The sequence below is a fragment of the Equus asinus genome, chromosome 17, assembly GCF_041296235.1.
Source record: "Equus asinus isolate D_3611 breed Donkey chromosome 17, EquAss-T2T_v2, whole genome shotgun sequence".
Lineage (NCBI taxonomy): Eukaryota > Metazoa > Chordata > Mammalia > Perissodactyla > Equidae > Equus > Equus asinus.
Window position 1 is genome coordinate 27,885,686 of NC_091806.1, and position 26,603 is coordinate 27,912,288.

Consider the following 26,603-nt stretch of genomic DNA (forward strand, 5'->3'; position numbering starts at 1 on the left):
TTTCTTGTTTATGATTACCATGAGGTTAATACATAATAAGCTACATATAAAAAAATCGATATTGAGTCGAGGGTGTTTTTAGTTTGACCTTTTGCTAAAAGCTCTACTCTTTTGTTTCCCTCTTCCCACGTTTTATGTCTTAGATATCATATCTAACCTCTTATTTTGTGTGTGTATCCATTACCCTTTTATCATGGAAATCGCTAACTTTAGTACTTTTGTCTTTTGACCTCCATATTATCTGCATAGGTGGTTGATCTGCTACCTTTACTCTATATTTGCCTTTACCAGTGATTATATTTGCCTTTCTTTTTGAAAATTGTCTTATTCCTATTTGTGGTCTTCTCTTTCCCACTTGAATAAGTGAGTAAGTCCCTTTAGCATTTCTTGTAAAACTTGTTTCTTGGTGATAAATTCCTTTAATTTTTGCTTGTCTAGAAAATTCTTTATCTCTCTTTCTATTCTGAATGACAACCTTGCCAGGTAAAGTATTCTTGGCCATAAGTTTTTTCCTCTCAGCACTTTAAATATATTGTGCCACTCCCTTCTAGCTTGTAAGGTTTTGGCTGAGATGTCAGCTGATAGCCTTATGGGGTTTCCTTTGTATGTAACTTGTTGCCTTTCTCTTGTGGCTTTTAGGATTCTCTCTTTATCTTTAATTTTTGACATTTTAATTATAATGTGTCTTGGTGTGGGCCTTTTTGGTTTTATCGTGCTTGGTGCTCTCCATGCGTCTTGTACTTGGATATCTGTTTACATCCTTAGGTTAGAAAAGTTTTCAGCTATTATTTTCAAATAGATTCTCTGCCCCTTTGTCTTTCTCTTCTCCTTCTTGGACACCTATAATACTAATGTTAATGCACTTTGTGTTGTCCCAGAGTTCCCTTAGACTGTTCTTGTTCTTTTTAATTCTTTTTTCTTTTATCTGTTCAGCTTGGGTAATTTCCTCTAGTCTTTTGTCCAGCTCACTGATCTATTCTTCCGTATCATCTATTATGCTACTGAGTCCCTCTAGTGAATTTTTCATTTCCAGTATTATAGTCTTCATTTTTGAATTTTTCTTTTTTATATTTTCCAATTCTTTGTTGACATTCTCACTATGTTCATCCATTTTTCTCCAAAGATCAGTGAGCATCCTTATGACTTTTTGTTTGAACTCTTTGTCAGGTAGATTGTTTATTTCCATTTCATTTAGTTCTTTTTATGGGGTTTTGTCCTGTTCCCTTGCTTGGAATGTATTCCTTTGCTTCCTCTTTTTGCCTCTTTCTCTGTGCTTATATCTATGTATTAGGTGGGTCAGCTATGTCTCCTGATCTTAGATAACTGGACTTATTTAAGAGACACCTTTTGAGGCCCAGCAGTTTGCTTCCCTCTCATCTCCAGTTCCAAATATTTCAGGAGTGACCCCTGTGTGGGTTACATGTGTCCTTCTATTGTGGCAGGGTTTCTCATTCTGCATGTGCCAAGGGAGTCTAAGCTGTCCCTCTGGCTAGCTGGTTGTAATATTCAGCTGCATGTGGCTACTATGGAACTTTCAGTCACTCATTGGGTGTGGAGAGCCCCAATATACTTGGATGCAAAGTCTAATAGCACATTCCTGTTGCAGTTTTTCTGTTAGGTGAGTAAGCTCCAAGTGTGGCTGGTTGCTAGGCTTGGGGGCTTACAATTGCTGTAGGTCTCCTGCCTACAAGGCTGTTGTTAGCTCTCTAGGTTTGCAGCTGAGTGGGGCTGGCCCCAGGCATGGGAGCACCCAAATGTTTCAGGCTTTGAAGGTGGGGCCAATCCCCTATGTGGCTGTTTGAGAAACACAGGTCTTCTCCTTCTGATAAGCCTCATTGCCCACAGGTCCACACACATTGTCAACACAGTCCTGGCCCATGCACACGTCCCTTCCCCCTGGAGTGTACCCAGTCGCCCCACTGCAGAGGCCCCCATACACTCCACCAATGCCCTACCTACTCCTCATGCACACCCTGCCCTGCAGAGGCAGACCCACTTGCCTGCCTGCAGAGGTTATAGGCACCCAGTCTATGCAGACAGAAAAGTTGCCAAAGGGCTTGCTGTTGGGTAGGACCAGTCACTACAGTAGGCTGCCTGTGCTAGCTGAGCTGGATTAAATTAGTGCTCTAGTGGGTGGGGCAGACCCTGGGCTAACAGGCCAGGGGAAGAGCTCCAATGGTGTCTGCCAGTGTCTGTGTCAGCACACCTGTACTGGGTCACAATAATGGCTGCTGCCAATGTCTCAGTCCCTGTAGCGGTCTGATCTCTCACCAAGATGCACTCATAGCCTATCAGGTGAGTCTCTTTTCCCCAAAGGACTGTGCACCTTTCTTTCTGGTGATTTTAGGTTGCTTTCTGAAATGGGTGAATTTGTGTCAGCCCTTTAAGAGGTGGCTTTTTTGTGCTTATGCCTGATAGGTTTTCTAGGGGTATTTCCTGTTGTAGTTAATAGCCAGAAAAACCTGATAATATGACATTTATCTCAGTTGTTATGAGTCTGAAGGATGCTTATAGTGGTAACCTTCCCCTGCTCAGGTCCCCTGCTCTTCCAGGGAATGCTGCAATCCTTTGGATTGCTCCTGGCTGACTGTGAAGTACCACAGCTTGTGAAGGTGGCTTTTTTCTCTCCATAAAAGAATTTCTGCCTCTTCTGCCTCAATCAGGACTGTCCCTTTTTGCAGGGGTTCTTTTTATCCAGTTTTCAGTTCTCTCTTAGAGGTAATTGTTCCAAGAATAATGTAACTGATTGTGTTCGTGGTAGGAGGAGAGTTCAGAGTCCACCTACAGTGCCTCTTGTGTGTCAGGTCCTGGCATTAACCTCTGATATGCACTGAGTCAAGTACACCTTTCATGTTCATTCAGTTGATGTTTGGCAGTTGTCAGGAATCCGGTCAAGCAGGCTGGAGTCCTTTGTTCTGTCTTTTACATCCAGTCTTCTTGTGCAGCCATTCTGCCACTCTCTTGGCTGGTACTTCCTCTAGGAGACAAATCCAGGCTAATTTGTCTGCTTTTGGTTTCCTAGCAGCAGCATCACCTGAGATGTGGATACATGATATACTGTTATTGTTATCCCCCGGACTTTCTTCCAGATGTCATCCCAGAGCACTGCCCCCCACAGTGGCTGAACATTGGTGACCCACTTTTCTTGTGCTTGTTGACTACTGTACCCAGAGCCAGAATCCAACCACTTGCTCTCAGTCAAAGGCTGAATGGCCACTACTGTCCACTAGGAAGTGTTGCCCCTTGGAGAGCCATCTGTGTACCAGGCCTCTGCCAGGATTAGGCCTTCTCCCTCCTATACATTTGACAGGGTTTCAGGCATAGGCACTTCAAGCAATGAGGTTGTTTGTTCTGCACTATCTGTTACTGGCCCTAGGATGGCATGGAATTCTGCACTCAGAGGACTACTAGTAAGAGTCCTTCATTGTTGTAAGTATGCATGCCATAGTGCCAATGTCTGTTTGGGCTGTTCCCAAGTGGGGTTTTTGGAAAGCGTCCCACAGCCACCCCACAATGGGTAGGTGATTAAAGACTGTGACCCACAGACAATGGGCTATTGGCTCTACTTGTTGGAGGGCTAAGTAAGCAGCATATAATTGTTGCTCCAGGAGACTATATTGTCTTTCAACTTTATTCCAGAAAAATCCAAGAGGCACTCATTTATTGCCTTGCCTTTGCCACAGACCCTATCCAGACCCCTCTGAGTAACTGGAAATGACCAATTCACATGGTTGTCCTTGTGTTAAAAAACCAAGACTGACTTTGTTTTACTTCTATGTTGGCTTGGGTGAAGGTCTCCTGTTTGGTGGTCGCCCAATTCCAAATAACACACTTTTGCACTGACTTATAAAGAGTGTTGAGTAGTTGGGCTAAATGAGAAGCCTGTATCTTATCTATAATAGCAGCAAGAACCACTTTTGTCTTACCCAAACAGACAACACCCAAGTATTTGACCAATAACGCAGGCCTTTGTACTTTGTTGTCATCACTACCCATCCTCATTGGCATAAGTAGGTGACAGGGAGTGGGAGTCTTCCTGGAGGTATGGGAAAGACCTCATCGATGTAATGAAACAAAAAACATTAGGAGGTTGTGTCCCCCCACATTTTTTGGAATTCTTTCCTTTGGTGGTGTGGAGTTATTGTGATGTGCAACACACCAGGGAAGGGAAACTTAATTCTATTGATACAGCAGTTATCTACCCTATGCCATAAAAAACAGAGTGTCCTGCCTTTTGGGTTGTGTTTACTTGCTCACATAAAGCTGAAAGACATAATCAAGGTTACTCAACAGGAGCAGAGTAGGAATGGGAAAGTGGGAGATGTTCCTCCAGTCTTGCAGTGCTCTCCAACCCAAGACATTGGCAGCTCAGAGATGCTATGTCTGCAGCACCAGCAACACCAGTTTCACCTTCAGTGTGCCCCCACTGTAATTGTCTATGATAGAAATAGGGCCATGAAAATGGGATGGATTTCCATGCATCAGAGTGCATTCTGCTTCTGTAGCTACTAATGCTAAACACTGTTAGTTCTACATGTGGCCTCAGTCCCCCAATACCCAAGCCACCTGCATGGCATCACAGGAGTGGGTTTGGGTTCCTTGGTCTTCCCCCTAACTGAGGGGGTCGGAGTGTTCTCAGGCTGTAGCCAGGGGCACTGTTGGTTTGGCGTAGTTTGTGGATGGCCTTGTGAATCTTTATTTTTGCCCCAGCTGCTGCCACAAAGCCAACAGAACAGTATTTTGTTGCTTTTCACTTTTTTCCAGAGGGGTGTCACCAGGCCATGCTACATCGGTCTACCTGTTACTCTGACAGGGCCACTGGTGGTTTTGGCTCCTTTTCTGCCTCTTTCTCCACAAGGCTGGGTAGGCTTTACTTCCCTCCGTCTGACCTTATCTGTCCCAGGTCAGCGGGGACTTGAGCCACCCAGGACACCAGTTGACCTACTAAGGAGCTTAGGATAGAGACTAAAACCCATACCATTGGCTCACTGCTGTCTATAAAATTATATCCTTCATTTCTGCAGTAACTAGTTCATTGTCAGGCACTCAGTAACGTTCAGCATAAACCACATGTTTCATGCCTAGTTCCCTTAACAAATCCTGTAAGTCTTCCACGGTCTGTCACTGGGGAGGTGGGGGAGCAGGCATAGGTATGCCTCCCTCATTAGGCCACAACCCCTTATAGGTGGCCATGTACCAATTCAAGAAGGAGACCACTCGATCTTTGCTCATCCCCACCACTGACGACAAAATGACTTCCACCCCAGTATGCCAGAGATGCAAAAGCCTCCATGGGAGGCTTACCAATCAGGGCAGTCATTCAGTGCTCTTGGACCCTGAGCATGTGAGATGTACTGTCCTATGCTGTGTCAGCAGCTCATCTTATGCTTCTCCAGGTGTGAGTACTTCCTCCTGCAACTGCCTTACTTTTCTGTTGCTTCCATCTCAGCTTCTGTTGCAAGCCGTCCCGCAGTGAGGAGGGGCCACCCTATGGCAGTAGCCACTGCCTGGGCTTCTGATGTCTTCTTTACTACATCTATTGTACCTAGGACTTCCCCTATGTTGGTGGCCTGCCCCCATATCAAGGACACCAACCTGGTGGTGACCGGCCCCCATATCAAAGACACCAGTCAATCTGGGATTTCCTCCATGGTCTTCCCCTTCCCATTGCCCATATTCTCAGTACTCATGGGGTTTCCTTGGCCTCCTGGGTGGCTCACCAATTGTCTTGCCACACACACAGTTACATGAACAGTGAGGAATAGGTGGTGGAGAGACCAAAGAAAAGACCCAGAGATGGTGTACAAGACATAAGGGTTTCTTGGGTCTTACTTATACGGAGTGTCCAGTGACAACTTGCTGGACAGAGTTATGTGCCTGTATCTGCTACCATGAAGAGGGAGGGAGTTGTTTTTAGAGGCATGAACAAAAGGCTACCCACTTGCCAAGAGGGACTGTCTGTGCATGGCCATATTCCAAGGATCAGTAGCTCACATGGAAGGGCTCTATGTTCCCTCAGAACATCATGTTCATTGAGAGAAACAGTTACAATACTGGATGGTTGGTGTCCTGTCTAGAAGAGGGCCAGAAGGACACATGGTTGAGATAGGGCATGGAAGCTACTGCCCCTATATGAGCCAAGAATAGCCCAAACAATACCAAGACAAAACAGATGATACCAGCCCAAGCAGCAGGGTGCATTACAAGAAAGGAATCCCCAAATTAGGCAACTTTGATCTTACTTGGGGTTGCTGGTGATCTGCCTGTATTTCTCTCTGTAAAGAGAAACTTTATTTTCACTCATTTATTCACTCATTTATTTGCACTGGAATGCAAGCAAATTCTCCCCAGAAAGGAAAGGAGAGGTCTTTTTCTTTACTACCCTGAATGTCTCTGGAGAGGGAGATGTCTCTAGGTTTTACTATCCTGATATGTCTCCTTATACAGACATTCTTAAACATAATGGCTGTAAATGCCTGGGACAGATAAATTATTCTATACAGAAATATTCATGGAAAATCTGTGTATTAAATAATATTGCTTTTTATTCATAAAGTGAATAAAACAGGAAATACAGAGACAAAAGAAACATAAAAGTAATGATAAAGGTTAATCTAGCTTTTCCAATCCATGACAAAGCAAGTTGAGAAAAAAAATTAAAAATAAAGTTAAAGAAGAACTATTTGACAAAATTAATAAGAACAAATTTATATACAAACTCTCTATGTTGTTAAAGCCTACCAATCAAACACATCTGGAGTCAAAATTTTAGTTTATTTTGCTTCTGCAACACTCACTCCAAAGAAGCAGTGGGCATCTCAGTAAGAGCATAAGGGAGGCATTTTTATAGTATATGGGTTTTGCTGAATGAATCCAACTATGGATTAAGGAAGAGGGCACTCTCTCTAGATTTGGATAGTGTCAAAAAGCTGGGGCAGATCAGCAACTAGATGCCTCAGGAAGCATTGCTCAAGAGGTGGAAGGAAGAAAGTAGGAATAGTCACATCATTGGTGAGAACGTAGTAGTCATTGGAAGATGGAGTTGTTTGTCTTTGCACAGTTGTCTTGTGGACTTGGGTAGTCCAGTTAGAAACACTGTTTCTTGTTGGCTTTCTGTGACCAGTGACATTGTGTTAGATACGTTGCAGTCTGATTTATTGGCAGAGCTGATTTTCATCTTCATAATAACCTGACAGCATGAAAATATTCTTTTTTCCTTCTACTTCTTTCTCTCTCTCTTTCTCTATTGTTTCTCTCTTGTTTCTTTCTTCTTTCTTTCCTTCCTACTTCCTTTCTTCCTGTTTATGTGCCCATGGAGAATTATAAAAAATACAATAAATTCCATAAATTAGAAAAATTATAAAATATTCTCTGATGCAATGAACTAGAATTAGAAATTAGTAATAAAGTTTGAAGGTAACAACAACTAAAATTCTAACAATTAAAATGAAAATTCTCATTTAAACAAACTTTTGATTAAAGATGAAATAATAAAATTGCCAAATATCTATAAAATCACTTTTACATAAATACCTAGCCACTACAAATGGTTTTTGAATAAAATTTACATGCTATAAATACTAATGTTAAATAAGAAATAACAATAATAAATTAAGTAAGCAAATATTTCAAGGCACAAGAAAATAATATTAAGGAAAGGAGAAGAGAGTAATAATTTTTAATTAATATTAAAAACCTCTTAGGGGCCAGCCCTGTGGCCGAGTGGTTAAGTTTGCACACTCCACTGTGGTGGCCAAGGGTTTTGCCAGTTCAGATCCTGGGGGCAGACATGGCACTGCTCGTCAGGCCATATTGAGGCAGTTTCCCATGTGCCACAACTAGAAGGACCTGCAACTAAGATATACAACTATGTTCTGGGGGCATTTGGGGAGATAAGGCAGAGAAAAAGAAAACTTCTTAAATGACAGAAATAGTAAATCCAAGAACACATTTGCTGATGTTAAACATAACAGCAAAATAGGCAAATCATTTGCTAATTTATCAATAAAAATGTATTGGAGAGGGGCCAGCCCAGTGGTGCAGTGATTAAGTTTGCACATTCCACTTTGGCACCCTGGGGCTCGCTGGTTCTTTGGATCCTGGGTGCAGACATGGCACCACTTGGCAAGCCATGCTGTGGTAGACGTCCCACATATAAAGTAGAGGAAGATGGGCATGAATGTTAGCTTAGGGCCAGCCTTCCTCAGCAAAAAGAGGAGGATTGGCAGTAGATGTTAGCTCAGGGTTAATCTTCCTCAAAAAAAAAATGTATTGGAGGACAAAGAAAATATTTAAAAATGAGAGCAGAATACTTACTCTCATATATGCAAATGAATTCGAGAACCTTATAGAATGGATGGTTTTTCAAAGGGAATATTGATCGCCGAAAGTTAATACAGAAGAGATTAAACAGCAATATACGTTGAAGGAACAAAGTAGTAAAACTTCAAACTTCTCCTTTCCAAAGCATCAAGCCTTGGAGTTCTAAATAATTATTAAGGACTAGGGAGTATCAATGGTGCTGGAACTGTTTGAGAACATAGGAAAAGAAGGAATGTTTCAAAATAATGTTTGTGAAGTAGACTATCAAATACAGCTCAAACATTATACTCCAAGACCACCCTCAAATACAAAATATATTTTTTTTTTGCCTTGCGGAAGATTAGCCCTGAATCAAGATCTGTGCCAATCTTCCTCTATTTTTTGTATGTAGGACACCTCTACAGCATGGCTAGTGAGTGGAGTCATTCCACACCCAGGACTAGAACCTGTGAACCCAGGCCACTGAAGAAGAGTGTGTGGAACTTTAACCACTCAGCCAAGAGGCCAGGCCCAAAAATATAATTTTTAATACAAAAATATATAATAAAACTTCCAGTAAAAAAAAAAAAAAGACCTCAGCAGCATGTTAAAGAATAATATACCAAAATAAGTTAGTCTTATTATAGGAGCATGGAATAGTACAATAGAAAATCTACTAATATATACAGTTTATTAAATGATTTTGAGTTAAATCATGAAATCATCTCCTTAGATGCTGAAAAATATTTGCTAAGATTAAACATTTATTCTTAATCCCAGTATTTAAATGAGAGCTAAAAATATCCCAACTCACAGACTTGATCACATTTACAGGAAAATCCTGAGGGCATTCCATTTAAAATTGAGAACAAATTAAAATGGCCTTGCTCAAAATTCTTCTTAAAATTACTCTGAAGCTACTGATCAAAGCACTTAGGCCATAGAAATCAATAAAAAGAAATAAAAAGGAGTAATAATTATTATTTGAAGAGGACATGATTTTTTTCTGTGTATCCCAGGAGAATTAACCATTATAAACAACAGAAGTCAATAGTGTAGCTAGACAAAAATTAGTATACCTAAATCATTAAACCAAATAGAAAAACAGCAAACTAAAATATAATAGAAGAAAAATCTGTCTTATTTGTATACACTAGCAAAAAGTGGAAATAAATTTGTTTAAAATACCACTTACAATAACATCCAATAGTATGAAATACTTAGTATTAAATTTAACAAAATATGTATAATATCTGTAAGATGAAAATAAACATTCCTGAGAAAATTAAGAAGTCCTACATAAGTGGACTTCAGGAATTCATCAGGTTGAAGAATTGGAAAACCTAATATTGTTAAAATGCCAATTCTCACAGGATTGATCAATACTTTCAATGAAATCTCACTCAAAATGCCAAGTTTTCTGTAGAGATAGATAAGCTAACTAGAAAACTTATTCATAAAGGCAAAAATCCTAGGATATCCAAATATTTTTAAAAACGAAGACCAAAGTTGGAGGACCTATACTACCTGTTTTCAAGATTAACTTAAAGATATACTAAAGAAACCAGTCTTTTAATAACATAAGGATAGATATATTGACCTTAGAATTAAGGAATAGATCAACAAATATGTGGCAAGTTGATTTTCAACAAAAGGAATAAGCCAACTCCATGAAGAAATTATTGCATTTTCAAAAAAATGGTGTTGTACAACTGTATAGCCATAGAGAAAAAAATGAATAAATTTTAATCTTTATCTCACACCATACACAATAATTAACTTGAAAAGAATGACATACTTTATGTATATTACATAAAAATGTAAATGCTAAAACTAAAAATTCTAAGGGAAAAGATAGAAGAAAATTTCCATCACCTTAGCATTTCAAAAATGTCTTAGAGAAGAAACCAAAAACACAAACCATAAAAGGAAAAAAACATATATTTACTTTACCAAAATTTAAAACTTCCAGTTCTAAACACACCATTAAGAAAATGAAAAATATACTACACATTGGGAAAATAAATCTGAAGACTGAGCTGGAGTTATAAACTACCTTTATTGAGAATTGAAGGCATACTCCAATATGAATCCAATGTTTCTTGGCAAAGACTGGGAAACTTATTCATTCCAGACATTTAAATAATTTTACTCTAGTTATTAGCTAACCACTGAACTAACTGAGCAGAGACTTCAGTGATGACACATGAAAAAGGATACACTCCTTTAAGGATTCATTTAGAAAAGTCACTAAACAAAATAATATTATCAAGAACAGCAAACAGCAACAATATCAAATGCAGGGGAGACGGAAAATCTGATCTTCAGAGTTGCCAAATTATATTTTTTTAAAAGGTTCAGTTTTCAAAAAAAATTGTGAAACTTGCAATGAAAGAAGAAAACATGGCTCATACACAGGATAAAAATCCAATCAAGGGCCAGTCCAGTGGCATAGTGGTTAAGTTCACATGCTCTACTTCAGCAGCCGTGAATCATGGTTCTCGATTTCAGATCCCAGGCATAGACCTACACACCACTCATCAAACCATGCTGTGGTGGTGTCCCACATACAAAATAGAAGAAGATTGGCACAGATGTTAACTCAGCAACAATCTCCCTCAAGCAAAAAGAGGAAGATTGGAAACAGATGGGCCAATCTTCCTCACACACACACAAAAAATTCAATCAATAGAAACTTTCTCTGAGAAAGCTCATAATTTAGACTCACTACACAAAGACTTTAACTTGGCTATTTTTAATATGTTCAAAGAACTAAAGAAAGCCATTTTTAAAGAATTAAAGGAAAACATGAGAATGCTGTTTCACCAAAAAGAGAATACCAACAAAATGAGAGAAATTATTTTTTAAAAAATAGAAATTCTAAAGTTAAAAAGTAAAATAACTGAAATGAAAAACTCACTAAAAAGGCTCACCAGCAGATTTGAGCAGGCAGAAGAGTCAGTTACATTGAACATATGTTAATTGAGATTATCCAGGCTGAAGAATAGAGAGAGAAAAGGATGAAGAAAAACAGACCTTGAGATACTGGAAGAACACCATCAACGATAGAAACATACAAGTATATGAATTCCCAGAAGGAGAGAAGAGAGAGAAAATATTTTAAAATATATTGGCTGAAAACTTCCCAAATCTAATAAAAATTTCCATTTATCTACACAGCCAAAAATTCAAACGAGTCCATGTAGAATAAGAGCAAAGAGATACACACCTAGACAATATATAATGAGTCAAAATTCAAAGACAAAGAGAGAATCTTGAAAGCAGCAAGAGAGAACTGACTCATCACATAAAAGGGATTCTCAATAAGATTAATAACCAATTTCTCTTCAGAAAGCGTGGAGGCCATAGGAGTGTTGATGGAGAAAACTTCTGACAGAAATAGTTTATACTCAGCAACACTATTTTTCAGAAATGAAAAATATTTTCCGATAAACATAAGCTGAAGGAGTTTGTCTCAAGTAGAGCTGCCCGACAACAAATGCTAAAGAGAGTCTTTCAGGCTAAAATGAAAGAACAACAGACAGTACTTGAAGCCATGTGAAGGAATAAATGACAAGTAAAGGGAATCAAGTGGATAAATATAAAAGCCAGAATTGTTCTATTTTTGGATTGTAACACCTCTTTTTTTCTTTTATGATTTAAAAAACAAATGCATAAAACAATAATTATAAGCATATTTTAATGGATACACAATGTATAAAGATGAAATATGTGACAATAACAACATAAAAGGAGGCATAGCTACAAAACAGTGATGAGATTAATTAAGAACACAAATAAGTGGAAAAACGTACATGTTCATGGATTGGAAGACTAAGTACTGTTAAAATGTTTATTTTACTCAAAGCGATCTACAGACTTGGTTCTATCTCCATCAAAACCTCAATGACATTTTTCACCTAAATAGAAAAAAAAAATCCTAAACTTATAAGGAACCACAAAAGACCTCAAATAGCCAAGGCAATCTTCAGAAAGAAGAACCAAACTGAAGACATAATACTTCCTGATTTCAAAATATATAACAAAGCTACAGTAATTAAAACAATATAATACCCACATAAAGACAGATGTATAGACCAATGGAAAAGAAAAGAGATCCCAAAATTACCCACACATATACAGTCAATTGATCTTTGACAAGGATGCCAAAAATACACAGTGTGGAAAGGATAGTCTTTCCAACAAATGGTGCTAGGATAACTCGATATCCACAGGCAAAAGAATAAAACTGGGCCCCTATCTTACACCATACATAAAAATAAACTCAAAATGGATTAAAGACTTAAACGTAAGACCTGAAACTATAAAACTCCTGAAAGAAACATAATGGAAAAACTTGATATTGCTCTTGGTAATGGCTTATTGGATATGACACCAAATTATGGTGCTTGACACGAAAAGCACAAGGAACAAAAGCAAAGATAAACAAGTGAAACTAAATCAAATTAAAAGCCTTCTGAATAGCAAAGAAAACAATTAATAGAACAAAAAGAGATGAGAGAAAATATTTACAAATCATATATCTCATAAACAGTTAATATCCAAAATATATAAGGCCTACCTACAACTCAATAGCAAGAAACCAAATAACCTAAATTAAAAATGGGCAAATGACTTGAATAGGCATTTCTTCAAAGAAGACATGCAATTGGCCAACAGGTATATGAAAAGGTGCTCAACATCACTAATCATCAGGGAAATGCAAATCAAAACCAGAGCAATATATCATCTCATACTAGTTAGAGTGGCTATTATCAAAAAAGAAAAAAATACATACCAGGTATCAGTAAGGATGTGGAGAAATTGGAACTCTTCTAAATTGTTGGAGTGAATGTTAAAATAATATAATCACTATGGAAAACAGTATACAGTTTCCTCAAAAATTTAAAAATAGAACTACCATATGGTCCAGCAATTCCACTTCTGGGTATTTATCCAAAGAAAACAAAAACACTAACAAAAATATATATGCACTCTGGTGTTCTTTATAGCATTATTTACAATAACCAAGATACGGAGACAACCTAAGTGTCAATCAATGGATGAATGGATAGAGAAAGTATATATATACAATGGAATATTATTCAGCCATAAAAAAGAATGAAATCTTCCCATTTGTGAAAACAGGGATGGACTGTGAGAACATTATGCTAAGTGAAATAAGCCAGACAGAGAACAGCAAATACTCTGTCATGTCATTTATATGTGGAATCTAAAACAAACAAACAAACAAAAACCCCACTACGCTTGGTCTAGTAACATCAGCAACATGGCGGAGTGAACTATTCTCTTTGTCCCTTCTCCTCCAAAGTGGAATTAAACAGACATTCATTGATTAAAGCAGGATACCCACACAGCACAACAGGACACCTGAGAGACCCACACAGTTATACATCTAACGATGGATGGACTGGGTCCCGAGGAAGGAGTAGAGATATGTGACTGCTCCCCTATCCTTCCCCAGCAACAGTGATCCAGGTCATGGGTCCTCTCACAGTGACTGATACTACTCTAAGAGTAGGCAGGGTGAGCCCAGAATGTGGGCTAATGCTATCCTGGCCCATGGGAGCACACACAATGATGCTGTGGCCCTGCCAGTGGAAACACACCTTAGCACAACTATAAGAAAAGGTGACAGTAGTCCTGCATGCATGCACAAATGCTTTCCTAGCCTGCAGGAGCACCTACCATACCAACACAGCTTTGGGGCCTGTCTGCCCGTGAGGAGACAAGGCAGGACTTTGTGTTTAGCTGCTTTAGGGCAATGTAGGAAACGGAAGAGCTGAAGTTCTATTTCTGCGAGATCGGGGCTGGGTGAAACTGCATTTCACAGGCCTTTGTAAGACATGTTCCCGGTAGGGTGGAAGAGCACTGTGGAGAGCAAGTTGTCTCTTAGCTTCCCAGAGAGCTGGAAGCCAGACGCTTTGGGGCCTGTCTGCCCTTGAGGAGACAAGGCAGGACTTTGTGCCTTGCAGCTCTATGGCAATGTAGGACACGGCAGAGCAGAAGTTCTACTTCAGCGAGATAAGGGCTGGGAAGAAACTGCGTTTCACAGGCCTTTGTAAGACATGTTCCCGGTAGGCTGTAAGAGCACTGTGTAGAGCGAGTTGTTTCTTAGCTTCCCAGAGAGCTGGAAGCCAGACGCTTTGGGGCCTGTCCCAAGAAGTGGGGGTATAAGGGTGGTTCTACACCCTCAAAGAGGGTGTTTCACATATGATTGAATTGTCCCTCCCACAATAGTCACAAGACTGCTCTGTGGGCACAGCGATTGATGGAAACAGCAGGTAGGCCTTATGTCTCAGTGAAAGCAGCAGGGTGGCAGTCTGTTGTCTCCAGCTGAGTGGTGACAGGTGAGCTGGGTGGTCAAAGGTGAGTGCAGCAATCAGTTCCTAGCCTAAGGAAAAATGCTTATCCCTAAGGAAATGCTAATGTGGGGGGAAGTTACACCTTTATCTCAAGGGCCTTTGTTCTGGCCCTAGGAAGTGTCTAAGCAGATATGCAATGCGTGCTCAATAGCCACAGTCAGGCCCGTTTGAAAAAAAAAGTCAGGCCTCATTAGGTTTCTACCAAATGGCTTCCTCATATACTCCAATATATCCTATTGCTTGCCATTTTTATTTGTCAGCCTTCACCCTTACTCTCACCCTCACCCCGCTCTTCTCACCCCTTGCCTCTAATTCCAGAGCCCATCTTAAACCCTAAACCTTTGCCTAAACCCTAAACCCTGACCCTGACCCCGACCTCAACCCCTTCCCTAACCACATCCCTGACGCCAGCCCTAACCCTAACCCTTTAGCTGCACATACTCCATAATTAATCTGCCACTGAAAACTGGGTGAGTTACTACAAGGCAGCTGTGGGGACCAGCCCGGGGCCTTTCTTCCCAAGGTAGCAAGGGCACCAAAGAAGGGGGTCACAGAGCGGCTACATAGGGTCTTGGAACAAATGGCATCCGCCACATATGACAGGGATGTCCCTTCACTTGTCACCAGAGGCTTTGCTGACATCGCAGGTCAGTGAACACAGCGGGTCAGAGGTCTCAGGCGGCCAGGTCGGCACTCAGTGCTGAGTTTAGGGGGAGACGGTTTTCCTTCCAGAAACGCCGGAAACGCCGATGCTTCCTGCGGGTCGTGGGCCCCCGAGGGGGCGCTGCTGTCACCCAGGGTGGGGGTGATGCGGGGTGGGTGAGCCGAGGAGTCGAAAGAAAGATTTCTTAGACTCTCAAGATCTGGCAGTAGTGCTCTTTTATTTAGAGAATAGTGTAGCATGGGGACAGGACCCATGGGCAGTCAGAGCTTCTGCTGCTGCCGCTTCTGCTGCCCCCGCTGGCATGGGGACAGAGCCCATGGGCAGGCAGAGCCGCTGCTGCTGCCCCCGCTGGCATGGGGACAGGACCCATGGGCAGGCAGAGCTGGTGCGTGGGGACAGGACCCATGGGCAGTCAGAGCTTCTGCTGCTGCTGCTGCTGCAAAGTTGGGTGGAGAGTAAGGCTAAATTTAAGGCATAGGTATGTGAGTTATCTCTTTACAAGACAAAGAATATGTAAAAAAGTTAAAATGGTATCAGTGCCCTTATGGTCTGGCCACTTGGCGATCCCACAACTTTTAGATAAGAATCAAACCGGATTGAGTAAATGGCAGAAGTCACCGCTTGAATTTTATCCTCGGCTAACGACAAAGGAGGATTTGTGGGGGGGTGGGGGGGTGGGGTGGGGGTCAGTTACACCACGTTGCCAGGCAGTAACCAACTTAAGTTCTTGCCTCTGGCATTGATTAAGAGCCTCTAGAGATAAGACCATCCCCCCTTCTTCCTGGCACAGAGAGGGAGGCATCTTCACAGATAGAGGTTTCCCTTAGAAATGTAAATGTTTCCCAACAAAGGTGCAAACAAATTCCATTCCTTGGAGCCTGAATCTCATCTGTAGTTTTAAAACTAACCAGCCTAAAAATCCTCATCATAAGCCATTTTAAAATTAAGCAGCCTAAAAATCCTCATCAGGGGGATGGCGGGCGCGGGTTGTCCCCAGGGCGCCACCGGCTTCCCTCAGGAGCACGCGCTGACGCGCAGGGCGTGGGGACGGAGCCCAAGCACTTCCGGCCCTGGCTAGGCCCCTGGCCCCACAGTCCCTCGCTGGGGGGGAGGGCGGCCCGGGTCCTGAGTGCCCGTCGCCAGGGCAGGCGGAGGCCCACGGGGAAAGCCTGAGCGGGTGGGCCGTGAGATGGGGCGCGTGAGGGCAGCCGCGCCGTCCCCTCCCTGTGTCCCTCGGGGCGCGGTAGGCCCCGCCCGGGCCCGACTGTCCCCGCTCCGTCCCCGCTCCCTCCCGGCGGCGGCCTCCCTCAGGCCCTCCCCTCCAGCCCTCGCGCCAGCTCTGCAGATGCGCGGCCTCTGGTCCTGCTGGGGCCGCTCTTCTTCGCGGCGCGGTCTGTGTCTCCCAGGGTCTCGCTGGGAGGAGGCCCTGCGCGCCGGCTCAGTCAGACCCGGGGTCCCCTCCCTGGGTCTACACCATAGGTAGCAGCCCAGCACCCGGGCCGGGGGCAGGAGGACAGGAGCTCCGTGCAGATGGGAAGCAGAGGTGGCAGCCCTGTTCCTCCCTGGCCGCACTAACGCCAACTGCGCCCTAGACCCAGCCGTCCTCACTACCCCAGCCCTAACTCGAGCCTGACCCTGACCCCAACTCGATCCTGACTCTGACCCTAACTCGATCCGACCCTGAGTGCAGGCCTGCCCCTGACCATGAGCAGCCTGCCCTGGCGACTGTCCCACCTGCTAGATGCGCAGATATCTAGGGGAAAAAATAAAGCACTATGAGGCATGGAGAGAACAGCTGTGCTGAGATTCGAGTCTTAAGTGGCCTATTGTAGCAGGCATCAAATGGAAAGTGTGGCGTGTTTCTAGAAATTATGAAAAGTGTTTAGAATGCTGATATAAAAGACAATTCATAATTGCTTACCATTTTCGTGTTTCCTACGGTTTGTTAAAGGTGAAAGAGTTCTAATATATGTGATTAAAGCTGCTGGAAATTAATAAGAAAAACAGCTCTGTAGTTGAGGAAAGTAAGGTGTAAATTTTTAGTCAAGAGGGTATAAAGAATGGAATATTTTTGTTTGATGGGTTAAGAAAAGATAAACTTGTGCTAAAGTACTAGGTGGAAAAAAAAAGAAAGACTTTGGGACAAATTCTGAAGGCAAATAGAAAGTTGTAGAAGGTTTGTGAAGGAGAAATTCTGAAAGGAGTTTTATGCCTGGTGAAGTTGGCTAAGATTGAAATGAATCTAATTAAGTAAATGGGTTTTAATATGAAAAAGTAAAGTGGTACAGAAATTAAAATTTGGTTTTCTCTCAAAGGACAATTGTCTTGAACTTTTGGTCTGCTCTTGATAAAGAGGTTATAAAAGGTGTTCCTTTGAGTAAGTCTACCTAAAAGACAAATCCGTTTTGTTAGTATAATGACTGAGGTCACTCTTAAGACTTTTGATTGTTCCTGTTGTCACTTTAAATGGATACCTGAGCATTGTCTGACAGCGAGCGTTGTTTGAACAAGTGTTTTCAAATCTTTTGATATTTTTGACAAGCTTCTCCCTCAAGAATATTCAAGTCCCGAATGAAGGCTGTCTTTTAACCTGGCAGAAGGGGGAGGATTTCTCTGGGGATTTTCAGACGGCCCCTGGGACTTCAGAGAGACATTTGCTCGCCCTTCCTGTAAGGTGGAAGATTCTAAACTAATTAGGCTTCCTTGGTAGGTTAATTTACATTGGAAGCATTATCAGATAAGCGATGATAATCTTTCCTAAGTGGTATTATGTGGGTAAATATTACTGATATAAGTGTTTTGAAAATTAGATGACATTCCTAAAATTCTGATCTGTCCTGGCTATCAGCCATAATTCTAACTATTATTTTAAGGTGTTGTATATCAGAAATAATACGTTTCTCTGTCAATTGTCATTTTTAAGTCTTTTGTTGTCTACAGTCGGTTGTTTTACTCTGATGCTTTTTGCTTTTGCAAATACATCTTGATGCGGGGTCGGTGAGCCGAGGAGTCGAAAGAAAGATTTCTTAGACTCTCAAGGTCTGGCAGTAGTGCTCTTTTATTTAGAGAATAGTGTGGAATAGCATGGGGACAGGACCCATGGGCAGTCAGAGCTCCTGCTGCTGCCGCTTCTGCTACCCCCCCCCCAGCACGGGGACAGAGCCCATGGGCAGGCAGAGCCGCTGCTGCTGCCCCCGCTGGCATGGGGACAGGACCCATGGGCAGGCAGAGCTGGTGTGTGGGGACAGGACCCACGGGCGGTCAGAGCTCCTGCTGCTGCCCCGAGTTGAGGGTTAGGGCTAAACTTAAGGCATAGGTATGTGAGTTATCTCTTTACAAGACAAAGAATATGTAAAAAAGTTAAAATGGTATCAGTGGCCGCATGGTCTGGCCATTTGGCGGTCCCACAACTTTTAGATAAGAATCAAACCGGATTGAGTAAATGGCAGAAGTCACCGCTTGAATTTTATCCTCGGCTAAAGACAAAGGAGGATTTGTGTGGGGGGGGGGATCAGTTACATGAGGTTTCCAGACAGTAACCAACTTAAGTTCTTGCCTCTGGCATTGATTAAGAGCCTCTAGAGATAAGACCATCCCCCCTTCTTCCTGGCACAGAGAGGGAGGCATCTTCACAGATAGAGGTTTCCCTTAGAAATGTAAATATCCCAACAAAGGGGCAAACAAATTCCACTCCTTGGAGCCTGAATCTCATCTGTAGTTTTAAAACTAACCAGCCTAAAAATCCTCATCATAAGCCATTTTAAAATTAAGCAGCCTAAAAATCCTCATCACTTCTCATCTTCAGAGACATTCATGGAAAAGACTCTGAGACTTACTCTGGATTACAGTTTTCTGATAAACTTTCGGATCACAGAACTGGACTGGGTAAGAAATTACAGAAATCTAATGGAGAAACGGATAACCACATAGGTCTGCTAACAGGAGCTTAAGCTCAGTAATCAATTATACAGGACTGTGTGAACTGATGAGGATGATTATGACTCTTTATGACTTTTATTTGAAATATTGTTGATTCTTTTGATGTTTTGTTTTGTTTTGTTTCCTCAGATTTAAGGAAATCTTTTCTCTTATGCTGACTATGACTTACAGCAATTTAGTGATAGTAGACCTTTATGAGCAAAACTGAAACATTTATCTTTTTCTCCCTTCCTGATCCCTCCAGAATTTGGAAACCTAGTAAGTGAGTGAGTATGGTTGTTTCATGGCAATATTGTTATTTGCATAAGTTCAATAAGAATCTGTTCTCCTTATAACAGGACACGTTTGTTCTCTTACCAAACCTTTGACTGGAATGTCATATTTGAGAGAAACATACAGACTCAGATATGACAATACTGCCTTTGAGGAAGAGGGTTGACTTTCTGGAAATAAAGCCACCTGGAAATATGGGCCTGGTACCTTGTTTACAGAGATTCTGGCAATCTTACCTGGTAAGTAAGGAAGCTTGCTTATCTGGCAGGTGCAAGGAACCTCAGAATCTTTTGGTGGGGAACTCAAGAAAGGAGAGAAATCCACCCAAATCTAAGGTTTTGCAAGTGTAGGGGAGGAGGACATTTCCTCTCCCCAAATGGGGGTTCGTCTAGCTGGAGAACGAATTAAATTCACATGAGACAGAATAGCAAGAGAAAATTAAACAAAGCTTTATGAGGAACCATGGCCCGGGGCCTTTCTTCCCGAAGGAAGAAAGGGCACCGAAGAAGTGGGGTGCACAGAGTGGTTATATAGCCCCAAACAGGGTGTTTCACATGTGATTGAAATGTCCCTCCCACAATAGTCACAAGATTGCCCTGTTGGCACAGTGCTTGATGGACACAGCAGGTAATGGTCTGCTATCTCGGTGGGCGTAGCAGGAGGCAAGTCTATGTCTGGAGCTGGGCGGTCACAGGTGAGTGCAGCAGCAATTGGTTCCTAGCCTAAGGAAAGATGCTTAATCCTTAAGGAATGCCAAAGTTGGGAGGGGGAGGGAAGTCAGTTACAGGAGGTTACCAGACTAGCACAATAAAATGCAGATTTTAAGTCATTGCCTTTGGTATTGATTAAGAGTTTTTAGAGAGAAGGTCATCTCCTTTCTTCTTCCTGGTACAGAGAGGGAGGCAGCTTTTACAGATAGAGATTTACCTTACAAATGTAAATGTGTCCTAAGGAAGGGCAAGTTCCATTCCTCAGAGCCTCCTTCCCTGTCCCAGTTTATCAAAAGCAATCAGCCTCAAATAATCCTGATGCCAAAGTGACATATCTTGGGGTGGCCAATTCCAGGTCCCCACACAAGCAAGGCCTGATGGCACAAATCCTTGGCGTGGCTTTCCTGGCCTTGAGAGGTCTTTAAAGTTCAATCTGAGATTCCTCTGAAAAAATTTCAGCAAACCAGATTTAAGAGCCTATGTGATCAACTGCTATTCTTGCTGCACTTATGTAAATAATTGGGCCAAGTTTCTTTAAACTAAACTTATTTTGCAAACCAATTAGTCTTAATTTGGATATCTTTGGTAAAATGAGGGTGATTTTACAGAGAAGAACTACGTTTCAGTGAAAAAATTTAAGACTCATTTGTGGATGTTAGATCCTAGTTTTGTTAACTGTCTTTGAGGGTTTTTTTCCACCTGTGAACTGGACTGGATCCTGAATTCTTCTGCTGAAATATCTGGTTACAAATCTCCAAACTAATGTTTTCAATCTTTTCCTCATTTTCATTTGGAATCATTGAGAATTGAACCTACTCTTTTTCCTGAAGCCTTGCAAACTAAAGCTGAACGACTTGATAAAAACTTGAGAGATTCCTGTCTGCTGCTGTGTAAGCTGTAAGCCACTCAGAAAGATATCTGAATGCCTGATGACATCATCAGAGACATTTCAAGCTGCTAAAGATGCTTCACTCTGACATCTAGAAGTCTTCTTGAGTGGCTGCTTCCTGGACTCAGGAACTAGTTTATAATTTGCTCCAACCATTAACCTTGTTTTTCTTTTTATTTCCATAGAAATACTTCTTAAACACCTGATTGCTTGCTTCCAAAATAAAGGCCTAACTTTGGGAGCCCACCTGCGTTGCCACCTTCTAAAATGAATTTAACTGGACTGATCTATTACCAGGACTAAGAAATGTGTTCAGTGAGATGAAACAATCTACCACTCAGCTTCTGGATTGTGAAACTTTTAGTTTCAAAGGCGGGACTGTAGGGACCTGAAATTGGCCACCCCTGATGGGGATTTTTAGGCTGCTTAATTTTAAAACAGTTTATGATGAGGATTTTTAGGCTGGTTACTTTTCAAACTACAGATAAGAAGCAGGCTCCAAGGAGTGGAATTTGTTTGCCCTTTGATCAGAGACAATTGCATTTGTAAAGGAAATCTTCATGCCTCCCTCTCTGGAATTTGTTTGCCCCTTGTTGGGAAAACATTTACATTTCTCAGGGAAACCTCTATCTGTGAAGATGCCTCCCTCTCTGAGCCAGGAGGAAGGGGGGATGGCCTTATCTTTGAAGACTGTTTGGAAACCTCATGTAACTGACCCCCCACCCCAAAATCCTCCTTTGTCTTTAGCCGAGGATAATATTTGAGCGGTGACTTCTGCCATTTGCTCAATCCGGTTTGATTCTTATCTAAAAGTTGTGGGACCGCCAAATGGCCAGACCAAACGGGCACTAATAAAGAGATAACTCACATACCTATGCCTTAAATTTGGCCCTAACCCTCAGTTCGGGGCAGCAGCAGCAGGAGCTCTGACTGCCCGTGGGTCCTGTCCCCACGCACCAGCTCTGCCTGCCCATGGGTCCTGTCCCCATGCCAGCGGGGGCAGCAGCAGCGGCTCTGCCTGCCCATGGGCTCTGTCCCCATGCCAGCGGGAGCAGAAGCAGCGGCAGCAGCAGAAGCTCCGACTGCCCATGGGTCCTGTCCCCATGCTATTCCACACTATTCTCTAAATAAAAGAGCACTACTGCCAGATCTTGAGAGTCTAAGAAATCTTTCTTTCGACTCCTCGGCTCACCGACCCCGCATCACCCCCAGATATATCTCTTTGGCATCAGGATTATTTGAGGCTGATTGCTTTTGATAAAGTGGGACAAGGAAGGAGGCTCTGAGGAATGGAATTTGACCTTTGTTAGGACACATTTATATCTGTAAGGTAAATCTCTATCTGTAAAGGTGCCTCCCTCTCTGTAGGCAAGGAACTGATTACTGCGCTCATCTGTGATCCCCCAGCCTGAGGCAACACACCTGCCACGCCGTGGCGTTCACTGAGACAGCAGAAATATCTGCCTCCATCAAGGGCTGTGCTGACAGAGTAGGCTCGTGACTGTTGTAAAAGGGACATTTCAATCATACGTGAAACACCCTGTTTGGGGATATATAACCACTCTGTGCACCCCACTTCTTCGGTGCCCTTTCTTCCTTCGGGAAGAAAGGCCCCGGGCCATGGCTCCTCATAAAGCTTTGTTTAATTTTCTCTTGCTATTCTGTCTCAGGTGAATTTAATTCGTTCTCCGGCCAGACGAACCCCCATTTGGGAAGAGGAAATGTCTTCCTCCCCTATATTAACTAGCCTCACCATGCTGTACACTAGATCGTCAGAACTTATTCATCTGAAAACTGAAAGTTTGTACCCTTTAAACATCTCCCCCTGTCCCCTGAAAACCACCACTCTTATTTCTGTTTCTACAAGTTTCGTGTTTCCAGAGCCACATAGGGGACACTGAGTCTTCACGAACCACAGCGTGTGATTAAGTACAACAATTTCAGCCCATGTGCTTTTGTATGTGCTCTTCCCTTCTGCAGGCCTCTGACCTGGTTCTGGATTACATTCTTTCTCAGTTGGACACTCCGATAGCCTCCTTCCTCCTTTTCCTGCTTTCAATTTCTCCTTCATTCTGCACAGAAACACCAACTTTCTGGAGTACAACTTGATCATACCACTCCCCTGCTTAGAAACCCTCACTACTACTCACTATCTTTGAATGAAATCTTCATCTCCAGGTCTGGCATCTAAGATCCTCCTGGATCTGGTCCCATCTTCTATCGTTTGATATTCTTCTTAATAGTCCTTACATTTTATACAAAGCAAACTCCTTGCCTTGAGCTTCATACATAACACTTTGCTTGGCTAACCTGCACCTTTGCCAGAGAGGGCGCTCTATTTCATCCCTTGGTATACAAACTGCGCTTGATCTCTAATGATCAGTCCCATATTACCAGAGACTTCCTGATCACCTTATGGGAAGGAACCTCCTTTCTCTGAATGCTCACGTAGCACACCCTAATGGCATTTATCACCTCCCATCTTGGATTTAGTTATTTATTGTCGACGAAAATAATCCATAACCAATCTATAAATGAAAATTTGGGTGAGTTTATTCTGAGCTTAAAGCTGAGGATTATAACCCGGGAGAGTCTTTCCACAAAGGAACAGAGCACTCCAAAGAAGTCGGGGTATAAGTGTGGTTATATACCCTCAAAGAGGATGTTTCACATAGGATTGAAATGTCCCTTTTACAATAGTCGCGAGACTGCTCTGTCGGCACAGCGATTGATGGAAATAGCAGGTAGGTCTGCTGTCTTGGTGAACACAGCAGGGTGGCAGTCTGTTGTCTCCAGCTGGGTGGTCACAGGTGAGCTGGGTGGTCAAAGGTGAGTGCAGCAATCAGTTCCCAGCCTAAGGAAAAATGCTTATCCCTAAGGAAATGCTAATGTGGGGGAAAGTTGCACCTTTATCTCAAGGGCCTTTGTTCTGGCCATAGGAAATGTCTAAGTAGATATGCAATGCGTGCTCAATAGCCACAGTCAGGCCCTTTTGAAAGAAAAAAAAGTCAGGCCGAATTAGGTTTATACCAAATGGCTTCCTCATATACTCCAATATATCCTAATGCTTGCCATTTTTATTTGTCATTATGTACATTTATTTATTTACTTATTGCCTCAAAAAAAGTGTTGAACAGAATTGCACAAGATGCTGGGGATAAAAAGGGAATATAGGCTACTGGTGAGATAGTAACAAGCCCTCGATTGAAAAAATACAATATATTATATATGATACTGGATGTTAATGAACTCTAAGTGATCAGATAAAGGTTGGCCTAGATCTGTCTGTGGAGTCTCAGAGGAGTGGAGTGGAGTTCCAACGTAAAATATGTTTAGGCACTAATTAGCCAGTTGGACAAGACGGGGAGTTGGGAGGGGGTGAGGTAGGTAAAGGAGAGGCAGACAGCTCAGATGGAGGGCATGGCCACAGGAGAAATCACATTTGAGGAAGGCACGTTGTTGACTCTGACAGGATAGGGTATGCTGAGAGAATAGCAACTGAAGGAGAAGACACTGGTCAGGTAGACAAGGATCAGGTTTTGCTTTGCTAAGAAGGTTGGAGTTCAGTCTGTTAACAAGCATGCTGAAAATGTCAATCAAGGGAATTGCAAGATTGGACTGTGGGTTAGACCCAGGTGGTGAAGTGGATTCCTCCAGAGACACAGAGAAACTTTAAGCAACCTGGTGGAGGTTACACATCTGATCCATCTTTGTATTCCCTGACTGTGCCCAGCACAGTGCCAGGCACGTGGGTTATATACAAATTGTATTTGTTAACAAGTGAAAGAAAATGAGATCTCCACTTTCAGACTAAAACACAAACAGAAGTATATTAGCTTTAAGCTTTGCACTTCACCTGCATTATTCAGATCACACAAGTATAGGGCATCTTCTAGCTTCCTGAACCTTTTGATCCATGTCTCCGATTCTTCAGACTTGTTCTTCATCACTGGGTTCAGGAAAGGCTGTGAGACTGGCCTGATTTTCAAAGAGCTTGGGGGATCTTTGGAGGCTGAAGTCTCAGCAGTAGGGTTTTCTGGCTGCAGATCCTCTTCTAGAGTTTTCTACCAAAACAACACAACTATCTCACTGGCAACACATTCACCACCTAGATCTTCTCCAGTCTCTTGGCCAAAGATGAGGCCACACAGCTAGCGAGATTTACTGTAATGTCTGGCTTTGTAAAGCTTGGAGGATGGGTTTCAAGTCCTGAGTGCTATAGGGCTACATCTATGAAGCCTTCCAGGATGTAAATTACTGTGTGGAACGCTTTCTATTTTTTTAAGAGAAGGGTGAAATCATGACTTTAATCAGTTTGCATTTCTGATTTGCACAGAGAAAATGTTTTTGTAACTGGCTGAGACTTTTCTTGATGTTCTATACTAGTGGGATTCATGGAGGAGGATCTTCAGGAATTGCTTATAACTTCACGGAAAAACCTCTGGACAATGAGCCTGAGGTTCTTGACAAAGAATGACTGGAAGAATAGTGACATTGTCTTAGGCTCATGGGCTCCTTGTAATGGACCATAAAGAACTTCTAGTTCTGTCTGTCCTGTTAATTTAACTAAGGGAGACAAGGCCCAGAGAGTGGAAGTGACTTACTGAGATCAGGCAGTGAATGGTAGACACAGAACTATAAGGAGATGTAGAGGTTATGTCTAGCTCAGCTTGGTATCCTAATCTCATGTCTACTGCAAAATAGAGATGTTTTTAGAATAATGGACAACCTAGTCCCGGCAGCCATGACAGGCATTCTGTCACCTACCATGTACAGAGTGGCATCCATTGTTTGATCTTCACAACTTCACTTTTCCAGGAATTTTCCCTCCTGCTGAGCCATATGATTAGGGAGAGAACAGCCATATCTAAGTGTACAGTGCAGGACTGGGTATCTAATGCAAAGGGACCAATGCACTCATTGTTCAGTGATTTTGGAACGATTTGTGAGAGATGGAGACAGAGGGATATACAAACAGAGATCATTCTGTGTGAGAGGTAGGAACTCTCACAGGTTTTACACACTGTGTACTGGAAATGAGAAAGGGCTGATCTGTCCAGAAAGATAGAGACGGACAGAGAGAGAGAGTATGAAGCTAACAGCAGAGAGAAGAGAAAAGATACAGGAAGTCATGATGAAGTTCAAGTCCCTGATTTTACTTCACTGTTACTTGTTACATTTCTAACCTTAGGTAGCATAATACGCTTCTCTCTCCTTCCAATAAATTTAGTAGAGTTTCTTCTCTTAATTTCAATCCAAATAATCTTAACTAACTCACCATAGAATTATGACTCTAACTTTTGAAAATCATCTGTGCTTCCCCCAACATTCAAATACCTGTATTTCTCCAATATAGTACCTTTGTCTCAAACTTCTCACATAGAAAGTATGAAAATCCCATAGGTCTAAAGAATAGTAATTGAGATTAGAAGTCCTGTTTT

General features: G+C 42.2%; 1 long non-coding RNA gene across 2 annotated transcripts in view; it reads right to left on the reverse strand.

Moving 5' to 3' along the window:
• Positions 1–6,523: 6,523 nt before the first annotated feature.
• The window catches only part of LOC123281608 (uncharacterized), a 37,789-nt gene continuing 17,709 nt past the window's right edge, over positions 6,524–26,603 (reverse strand). Inside the window, exon 7 of one of the 2 annotated variants that reach the window (XR_011495086.1) lies at positions 6,524–7,298. This is a non-coding gene — a long non-coding RNA (uncharacterized lncRNA). Of the gene's footprint in view, positions 7,299–23,692; positions 23,978–26,603 lie in introns of those variants that run through there. The other variant, XR_011495087.1, reaches the window with a different exon arrangement.